Source organism: Megalobrama amblycephala, linkage group LG16, assembly GCF_018812025.1.
Source record: "Megalobrama amblycephala isolate DHTTF-2021 linkage group LG16, ASM1881202v1, whole genome shotgun sequence".
In the NCBI taxonomy this organism is placed as follows: Eukaryota; Metazoa; Chordata; class Actinopteri; order Cypriniformes; family Xenocyprididae; genus Megalobrama; species Megalobrama amblycephala.
This window is the reverse complement of record NC_063059.1, coordinates 35,138,762-35,148,139: the sequence shown is the minus strand read 5'-3', so window position 1 is coordinate 35,148,139 and position 9,378 is coordinate 35,138,762.

Genomic DNA, 9,378 nt, shown 5'->3' with positions numbered 1-9,378 from the left:
AAATATCGCCTTGAACGTACTTCCCGTTTCCGCATTCTTCAAAGCGCTTACGCTGAATGTCCTACGCCTTCCCTATTCTACTTACGGAACGAACGCGGCGCCAGTTTTTTTTTTTTTTTTCCGTAAGTAGAATAGGGAAGGCGTTTTGAAGAATGCTGAAAGCGGAAGTACATTCAAGGCGATATTGATTTTGTGTTTAGAAAGCATAAACGGTTGTATTTTTTTCAAAAATGACAGATCGTTTCACTAGATAAGACCCTTATTCCTCGTCTGGTATCGTTTAAAGCCCTTTGAAGCTGCACTGAAACTGTAATTTGGACCTTCAACCTGTTGGTAGCCGTTGAAATCCACTATAAGGAGAAAAATCCTAGAATGTTTTCCTCAAAAACCTTAATTTCTTTTCAAATGACGACAGAAAGACATGAACATCTTGGATGACATGGGGGTGAGTAAATTATCAGGAAAAGTTTATTTAAAAGTGGACTAATCCTTTAATTGTGAATGTGGTTTCTAGTCCTGGAAAAGTCATGTACTTTAATAAAATTGTATAACTCCACTGGTATAACAAATACTAGTTAAGCCAAGCTATACTGAGTAGATTTTTTTTTTTTTTTGAGTAAAAAATATTATTTAAAAAGACTTATCCCAATAGGCCTCAATTACTAACAACTGGAAGAGTCAAGACTCGTGTAAATTCTCAATGAGTAGGATCACCAAGTAGGACATTCAGCTGCTAAAACTTATGGAATCCTCAAATTTAATCATTTAAATAATAAACATTTTAATTACATTTTTAATTTCTAGAAACTATGAGTGTTGTGGACAATTGTTGGAGTCAAAAAGTTGAGAACCACTGCACTAGATGTGATTGGGAGTGAAATATACAAGCTGGACAGAAGATGGCGCCGTTGTGTCACCTATTCAGTATTTTGCATTACTCTTGGTGAACAAGCATATTTACTTGAGGATTTATAAGAGAAAATAACGTTTAACTAATCTGACAGATTAAAATAGAAAACGCTTGAATATTCTGAATATTTATTCTTCCATTTTAACTCTTAACTCTTCTAAAGTTCTAGAGTTTCCTCTCAAATCTCCATTTTTCCCGCCTTTTGTCCTCAAGATTTCTCAGTCAAGATGGGACGCTAAAAGCGTTGTTTGCTAAGGTAAGCATCACTATAATTACTTATACTTGTGGTGAAATGTTTGTTCAAAACTTTACCATAAGCATTAAACTTTCTTAGTGTGAAAATGTAGATCTAGTTCATGACGGTGTCAGGTGTGTTCAAGCAGCCCAGATTACCTCAAGTATAACAGATTTCCAAATATTACGCAGCATGTGTAGCTATTGTATATAACTGCTATCTTTAGTATACACGTGTTTATACAATTTATCCTGTTATAAAATATACAGATGTGAAATTGCATATGTCTAGCAGATAATACATCACTGTCTGTTTATATGGCTGAAACTTGAGCAGCATTAGCAAGAAAATTGCTGTTGATGCAAGCTAGTTAGCTATCATACAGGAGCGTAATGGAAAAATAGCAGAGATAACTCTGTGTGTGATGTTAATCTAAAGCAATCCCACTGTGACCTGTGGAAAATGTTTGTGTGGTCCATACAGTGTTGAAGCTGACGTGTATTTATTGATCCATTGGAGAAAATCGTCTGGTTTCTTTCGTCCTTCTTGTACAGTTCCCCTCCCCTTCTACCTACCAGTGTGTAATATTGATTGTAATCTGAGGAGAGGTTTTAGTGGCTGTATATAATGCTCATTTACATGGGTGCTTGTACGTCCAGTGAGGGTGTCCAACCTCAAACCTTTTCTCACATTTATACTGCATATTTTAAAGGGGCACGAAACCCCAAAAAGTGCTCAGCTGTACTGTGGTATTGTTCTAGACGCGTTTTTTTTTTACCCAACTGATTGCATTTCAGATATAAAGTGAATACTGTGACTTCTAGTCATTCCTTTATTTGTTAAAAGTTACTACTCACTGAGGGCATGATGTCAAGAAATGGGTCAATGATGTGACAGGTCATTTTTTTGTCCAAAGGCCTTAATAATAATAAAAAAAAAACAAAGATATGACATCCACAGTATGTAAGGTAGTACAACGACATCTCTTTTATCGAATCCAAAAGGTTTTAATTATATTTTGCTACATATAAGGGTGTTATAAAGATTTTGAAGTGTCAAAAGGTCATTCGGTTTAACCTTGTAATGTATTTTTTTTTTTTTTTTTCTGGCATGATTTTATAACATCATATATCAACATGCAAAAGAAGCAAACGTGCAAAAGAAGCAAACGTGCAAAAAAAAAGTGTTGTTGCTTCGTTACGAGAAAGAATGTCTGGAAAAATGAATTTCATTGATGTCATTTGGAGTAACCAATATAAAGGGACCATTTTGGATCAAGTCATGCGGTCAATATCATGTGACATCATTCAGACACCTGCAAAGGACCACATGGTCATGAAGCAAAGTAACTAACTCTCTCTTAACTATTTGAAAATTTCATGATTTCACTCAATCATACACATGTTCTGAAACATCAGGTCATTCGGTACAACCGCTATAAAACATGGAAAGTGTTGTAATATTTTAAAAACTTTTACTAAATAGAAAATGTTTGATTGTCCTTTTGCTAGCTAGCTAGATATCAGCCAGTTAGCATTGTTTGAAAATATCGTCATTTGTTATAACCAAAAGTGTCATTCGGTAAAACTGAAATTTTGGTTAAACCAAATGACTTTTTTGGTGACAATTTTGTCCATCTTGTAAAAAATGACAAAAACAGTGTTAATTGATTATAAAAACCACATAATCTCATTGTTAACACTTGATAAAACTTCAAAATTAATTATATCCATTATGTTTTTTGAAAACTTTATTCGTCAATGACCCATATCCAGCTAATAAAAAAATAAATAAGCCAATTAAAATTGATGTTTAATGATTTTGTGAGGTAAAGCAGACAGACTAAAATGGTAAAATTGCTAATGCACATCCTTCAGTGACAAGGCTGGAATACACTAAAAATATCCCTTTTTATGTCATCCAGCTGGACGGATTCATAGTCTGAAGCTTAAAAAAAAAAAAAAAAAAAAAAAATCAGAATGTACACAATGATTTTCTGTGAAATCGGCCAACTTAAATCTGACTGGCTCTGACTTTTGGCAACTAGCTTAGGCTCACCCAGACTGTAAATAGAGGCAAAATATGGGCAAAAGTTGTGTAATGTTTTTCAGCCTTTTTTTGATTGTGACATGATTGAATGCTTGATTCTGATTGGCTAATATCTGCAGTTTCATATCACTTCACCACATCATTACCAAATTGTTACAAAGTTAACAGAGCAGCAAAGAGCCAAAAGAAAAAAAAGGTCTGAAAATGATTTTATTATTATTATTATTATTATTATTATTAATTTTTTAGAAAACATTAAATCTTTAGAAAACACAGCAGCTGATGAAAGATTGTGGATGACTGTCTGTCTGAAAATAGTGCAAAAAGTAAGGGATAACAATGAAACTGAAACACCTGGTTTTAGACCAAAATAATTTTTAGTCCTTCAAGTCCTGCACAGTGGCCAGAGCCATTCCTCTTCCAGAACAGTGGCCAGGTCACTATGTGATGCTGGTGGAGGAAAACATTTTCTGACTCGCTCCTCCAAAGTGGCTCATAAATATTGCCATTGCACACAGAATAACCAATGTCATTTGACCTGGACCAATCATGTACTATTGGAAATAATTAGTTGACCTTTCATAGATTTCAAATACTGTACACAAATACCACTGTAAATACCAGCTGCTGTCATTGGTTTGAAATGTTAACAGAGTTTGATTCACGACTCTATAAAAGCCAAACATCTGCTGTGTGCTTGACGTCAAAAAGCTTCTCACTTCCAATCAAACAGGCCCTGTTACCAGAAATCACCATTTGACGTTGTACTCATCTTTCCTTTTTTCTGTGGAGCACTGTCTTATTTTGATTGTGACTGAGAAAATGAAACAAATTATCAAGAACATTTAGCTCATTTACATAATTTCAGCATCAGGATCAGTGGTTTTCACATCTGTATTTAGAAAAATAGTGCCACTTACTAAACATAATATTGTAATATAATAATAATAATAATAATAATAATACAAAAACATTACATTAAATTGTTTTCTCTCACCTCAGTTAACTATTGAATAGTCAAATCTGTTGTATTATGAAACTTATGACTTTTTTTTTTTTTTTTTTTTAATAAACTAAAGGCCTTTTCAATGTGGGATATGTGGCCATTTAGGAGCAGGGAACATTACATTATGAATAAAGAATTCAAGTCAACAAGGAATCAAAATAATCCTATTTGCTTAATGCACTTTCCTGGTCTTTTTGTTAATGATTCACTTGAATTGTGCAATTTTCCCTCCCTCTCTGTTTCTACACTAATCTGGCATGATTTTTTTTTTTATACTTTGAAGGAAGGTTCCCAAAAGCATCATGAACAGGGCCATCGCTAGCGGGGGAAACAGTGGTTACGTTTCTAGGGGCCTCCGGAACACGATTTTATCCGAGCAGGAAGGTTTCACAAATATTCCGGCTTTTTGGCAGATGCTATTTACACTAATTCCACGTACCATTATCTGATTGAACCGCTGACAAAAGAATAAGTGCCATGGAGAGTAAGGCGGGTGCCATTAGCTTTTGACACAACTGACCCGAGTTTGAATCCAAACTTCCCTTTTCCCATCACTCGTCAGATCAGAGTATTGTTTATTTAAAATAAAATGGCTATTATTGCTATTATTTATTTATTGCTTTTTGCACTCATTTATATAACAATTTTGTCGTGCAATAAACATTTTGAATGAACTGAAAATAACTGTAATTAATAATAAATAATTTTAGTAAGTTATTTTAGAACAAACACAAGATATATTGAATATCTTGTCAAAAGGCTGAAAAAATGTTATAAATAAAAAAATATCAGCATGGTATCAAAATTAACATGTTCGTGGTATTATTGTGCATCATTCACCAGCGCAAAATCTTGATAGTTTTTTATTGAAGACTAGTTTTTTATTAACTTTATTCCCCTTTGAAACAGCAATCCTTCTCTGCATGAATCCCTCTTATTTCTTCTCTCCTGGCTCTATTGTAGTATGTAACACCCATTTCAGGGTTTTTCCTGCATTAAAAATATTTGGTGGCTACCAAAATGAATCTTTGTCCCCATTTTGTGACCTGCCATTCTGCTTCAAGTGCTTCAAGTGATTTGTGAAGAGCCACGTCAAAGGTTTCTATTTACAATGTGTTTTTGCAGTGTTGAGCTTTGTAGCGAATCACAGACATATTTGTTGAGCTTCTGAACTCTATGGCCAATCAGATGTTTAATTTAGTCAGAATCCACTCAAAACAGCAGAACTTTTGTTCAGCGTGTGTTTCTGCACAGCTTAATTGATTATAACGGGAGTTAATTGACCGTTCACAAAGACCCGCCTCCTTTAGTTACTATTGCTATATCCGACAAGCCATGGCGCTCTCACGCCACACATCATGTTCTCACGCAGTGAAAAATACATTGCGGAGCAAAGGACACTGACGACGCGTCGACAGACAAGACACTTATGATGTGAAACAAAGTCTCAAATTTTGTAATTTTTAAAGAAATTTAAGCAAATACCATTTTGTAGCTCTTTAATGTGTCGTGACAGATCACTATAGTGCCTCAGTTCAAGCGGCTCATGAACCGATCATCTCTTCTTACTAGTTCATTTATATCATCAAATAAACATGAATGAACCACATTTCAACCACAGAAAGACATCAGTACACATCATTTTTCAAGTTCAAGTCCACCAACGTTAATCTCCTAACTCCCCTGACTGCTTTGTCGGACAAAATGGCAGATTTGGCATTATGATTGGTTAGATCGCCTGTCAATCAAACTCCCCGCGAGAGGTTCATAATTGTGTATAATTTTGTTTCTAGAAGTTGTAAGGGTTTACTAAGTGACAATAATGTGAAATGCAGTGTGGTTTAATACAACAGCATTCAAGCTAGCTGTTACTGTGAACACATCTTTCACAAAGATCAATAAATCGTGCTCCCTAATAAAACTGCAATTACCACACACCTTATTTCCAGTATTTCAAGTAGCACACTTCCTATAATTTGTCTCTCATCAAGTATAATTGGATTTGTCTTCTGCTGCCAATACTCACATATTCTTGATTAAATAGTGTTATGTTTCTTAGCTTAATTTCCATGAACTTTAATTCATTGCTAGTTGATAGACATAAATGCTTAATGACTCCCGAGCTGCTTCGTCAAACTAATGAGCATTAACGACAGGCTGTCTTTGCTGGAGTGCTCATTCATTGCAGAGAGGGACTGAAAATGCAGGACAGCAGCCCGTATCTGTCACACTTTATACATCCACTGAAGCGTTGCAGCATTACAATAGCCTACCCAGACCAATAGCACAGAGCAAACACACATTTGCTCTCATAAATGATGCTAAAATGCCTCTGATGCTCGTTCAACCATTTATATTTGTTTATTATTAGTAGGGAGATTTGAAAAATGGTTAATGTTGAAGTCGGCATGAAATCAAAAGTGACTATTATTTTCTCAATGCATGTTTCTGGTCTTATTGTGAACAATTCATCTGTGCACTTCGTAATAAACTGCAATGACATAATTTGGTCTTCCTGTGATATGACTCACTTGACATCTACAGATGTGGTCACATTAGTGAAATTTCATCAAAATGGTCCATGGATCCATTTTCCATTGTTAATAATGAAGCACCGATCCCACAGAAGTCACTTTCAAACCCTAGCAGCTTTGTTGGTCAACACAGCGAATCCTAAACCTGTTGAGAAAGTTAAACCTGGTGTGGTTTTGCCATCACACCTTATGTCGTTTGTGAGGCCATGCCAAAGTTAAGCCAATTCTGGTACTCAATGCCCATTTTTCATAGTCCAATCAAAAACGTTAGATAAAATTAAGTCAACACATGTTTTTTTATTGTTCGATAAGCCATTTCACTTAAAATAAGTCACAACGTGGTAGTGTTGGTTGTTTTATGTCAACTTTAAATTGCCTGAATTATGTTAAAAGTAGTTTCAATGACTGGTTGAAAGTATATGAATGGAAATAGTTTGATCTGCCTTGTTATTTATCAAATTTTAGGCCAATAATGATAAGATCAAGTTTGGTTTTATTTGGATATTTTATATTTTTCAGTATTATTCTTTTCATATGAAACCAAAGAAGTGCTTGTATTGGAGGTCATAAAGAATTTCTTTATAAACCTCAAAAATGTGCTCAATCTATGTTTTTTTCATTTTTTTTTTTATAAAATGTTATAATGATTATCCCATTAACAGCCTGAAGAAACAGACAATGACACGTTTGTTTGGACAGGGTGTTGTGTTCTTTACTATGTGTCCATTGTTTCTAGCTTGAGTCAACACTGCATGAACAAACCAAATGTGCACAAAGCAGTATCGAATGTACAACACTGTGCAAAAAAAAAAAACATAAATACACAAAATATTACATTACGACAGGGCATCAGATTCACATCATGCATGTAGACGCTGCACGCTTTTACGAACATGGCAGGGGTGTGAATTTACACTGGCACTATACAGAGTTTGTTTAGTTAATTAAACTACCTGATCCTCCAGAACATTATACAGACTGTTAGTGGGTCATTCTCAGGAAAAAAAACACATTTGTGTGATAAATGCATAACAGGATACTGAAATTATTTACATTATTTGTTAGAGTTACCTATTTAGTTTCTAATGCAAACATGTTTATAATTACACAATTCTGTTTTGAAGTGTTCAGCCAATTTGAATGTTCCCATTCAACACTATTAGTTTATAGAAAAAATCCAAAATATTGCTTTTAATGAAATGAAAATGTCATGCTTTCACTGTGTACTGTAATACTCTTTATGAATTTGTCTTTGTTCCTCCACTTTGTTCAACCCTGTTACAAGGTGCAACTTCTCCCTTTAAATAGTTCAACTCATATTGGATCTTTTTTTCCCAGGAAAAAACAAAAAAAAAAAAAAGAACATTACTCTTTGCATAAAGCATTGCAAATAATGTGGTGTTCTCCAGTGATATTTGCTAGCTAAGCTAAGGCTGTTATTTTTTGTCAGTGTAACAGGGCTGAAACAAAACAATAATAATCATGCATTATTCATTTTTTTTCTCACAGTGCAATGTATGATTTATTTAAAGCCACATTAGTTCCACTCTTACTGTAACAGGGTTGAAATAATGTTGCACTTTATGGTTAGGCTAAGGCTTGTAATGATAAATAACTACAAGTACTTGGTATTTTAGGATCAGGGGTAACAGTTTAAAAACTGACAATTTGTTAACTACTAATCTGAATTTGTGGGGGAATGCATCCACCTTAAGGTGCAATATTTCCCGAGAATGACCCTAGTAAAGCATATAATAAGAGTTTTTGCAGTTTTTCTAGACCAATATCAAGTCTTTAGCTGCAGAAAACTTCAAACAGTCTATAAATATGTTTCTTTACAGTAACCATTACATATGGTAAACACAAATGTATTTTAAAGATATATCCATGTTTTTAAATGAAACACATAAGGTGATATTAGTAGCTTTGAGAGCAGGTATAAAGCAGACATGCATTGTGTTAGGATAGTTTGAACTTTCTACATCAGCTGAACTGTAAACATACTATGTTGTCAAATGTATTTACACTATACAGAAGCCTTTCTGTTAACACCATGTACTAAACATCAGAGGTGCTAAAGTGAAGAGATAAAATCTCTTCCATCTGAAACTTTGTTTTACCCAACCCTAATCGCTTGGTTTCAATTTTGGTTGCTGGGTAGCCCCATGCACAGTGCAATCTTATTGGTCCAAACTCCTATACCACACAACTATTCATTAAACACCAGAAATCTTCTTATGTTGCCAGAAACTCATAACACACCTGGATAAGACACAGCTTAAATGCCTTTTATTGTGTCATTTTTAACTTTTCACAAAATACACACTTCTACAACACATCAACCCCTAAAACTATTTAGGTATTATCCTATAATTTTGGTAACACTTTACAATAAGGGCCATTAGTTAACATTAGTTATCTACATTAGTTAATATGAACTAATAATGAACTGCACTTCTACAGTTACTCTTTGTTAATGTTAATTTCAACATTTTTCTAATACATTATAAAAATTTTGTTAACATTAGTTAATGCACTGTGAACTAACATGAACAAACAATTAACAACTGTATTATCATTAACGTTAACGAAGATTAGTAAATACAGTAACAAATGTATTTCTCATGGTTAGTTCATGTTAGTT